Below are 1976 nucleotides of genomic sequence, written 5' to 3'. Positions count from 1 at the left end.
TCCATTCTTTTAGCAAAATTTACCACAATCTGCCCTTCCACATTCCTCTCCTTAAAACTATACCTACACATCACCTCAAATCAAATAAAATTTTATTCATCACATACACATACATACAGGGTACGACATGCAGTGAAATGCTTTATACAACGGTCCGGCATGAGGGGAATAGGATAGGGAAAAAGAAAAGAAGCAGATAAATAAAGTATAAAGTATAAAATACTATATAAAATAAAATATAAGAATATAAGATATAAAGGATATATGAAGATATGTATGTGAAACAAAGAGAAAAATGTATATACAAAAAAATTCTTATGACAGTAGACAGTGAACAGTAAACAATGTGTAACAAAGTGTAAACAATAGACATTTTTAGTGGTGGGTTGTCCATAAAGTGTCCGTGTGCAGTATGGTGTGGTGTAAGGGTCCGTAAGTGTCCGTGTGCGGTATGGTGTGGTATAAAGTGTCCATAAAGTGTCTGTGTGCGGTATGGTGTGGTATAAAAATAAATAAATATAAAGTGCACTTTGCTGTGCAAGTCCAGAGTTTAAAGTGTCGTGGTGCGAAAGGTGTGATATGTACAGAAAGGAAGTGTGATAATGGAGAGAATGGACCAGCTTTTAGATCCTGGGTGTTTCCTGGTTTAAACACCGAATGGCCTGCGGGAAAAAGCTCCTCCTCATTCTCTCTGTATTCGCTTTCAGGGAGCGGAAGCGTTTCCCTGAACGCAACAAAGAAAAGAGTCCACTGTTGGGATGGCTGAGGTCCTTCACAATCTTCCTGGCTCTGGTCCTGCACCGCATGCTGTAGATGTCCTGCAGGTCAGGGAGCACGGTGTGGATGGTACGTTCAGCTGAACGCACCACCCTCTGGAGGGCTCGCCTGTCCTGCATGGTGCTGTTCCCAAACCAGGAAGTGATGCTACCCGTCAGGACGCTCTCAATGGTGCAGGTGTAGAAAGTCTTAAGCACCTGAGAGGGTAGTTTAAAGTCCCTTAAGCGTCTCAGATGGTACAGATGCTGCCGGGCCTTCTTCACCAGGGTGTTAGTGTGACAGGACCAAGACAGATCCTGTGTGATGTGAACACCCAAGTACCGGAAACTGTCCACTCTTTCCAATGGAGTCCCGCAGATGTTTAGCAGTTGGTATGACCGCTCCCGCTTTGTGCTGAAGTCCACGATCAACTCCTTAGTCTTGCTGACGTTCAGGAGAAGGTTGTTCTCCTGGCACCATCTCTCCAGGTTTTTAACCTCCTGTAGGTAGGCCGTGTCATCGTTGTTGTTGATCAGGCCCTCCACAACAGTGTCGTCAGCAAACTTGATGATGGTGGTGGAGTTGGATGTGGCCACACAGTCATATGTGTACAGTGAGTACAGCAGCTTTTCAATGTGCTTTTCAAGTGGGGTAAATTTGAATCTCATTGCAAACAAATTATAATTCACTTTAGAAAATTACAAATGCAGTTCTATTTAATTTGTATAGCTTGTTAAACAATGCACATTGTTCCATTGCAGCTTTACAAAAATTAATTAATTGTAAGTTTCTTTCTAATTTGCAAGCTAGTAGCAGAATTAAAAAACCCTTATTTCAATAAAGCAAATAAAAACACTTATTGTAATAATCTGTTTGTGCAGTGCACTGTTCACTTTTTTATACATTGAGCTAGCTTCACACTTAGTGTTCATATATCTGGCCTATTGTACAACTCTAATTCCAAGGTGGTAATGGGCCCATGCAGTGATTTTCATTACAATATCATGACTATTGATTGTTGACAGGCCATTTAGAATTTGATGGCTGCAACAGGTTTCAAAATAGTTGGGACAGGGCCATGTTTACCACTGTGTAGCACTCCATCTTCTGTCTGTATACATTTGGGAACTGAGAAGACCAGTTGCTGAGGTTTTCAGAGAGAAATGTTGTCCCATATGTATATAATACAGGATTCCAGCTACTCAACAGTTCTGAGTGTT

Source organism: Silurus aristotelis (genome assembly GCF_946808225.1).
Source record: "Silurus aristotelis genome assembly, chromosome: 1".
Taxonomy (NCBI): domain Eukaryota; kingdom Metazoa; phylum Chordata; class Actinopteri; order Siluriformes; family Siluridae; genus Silurus; species Silurus aristotelis.
The sequence above is the reverse complement of the archived record's forward strand: the minus strand, read 5'-3'. Positions refer to the sequence as shown.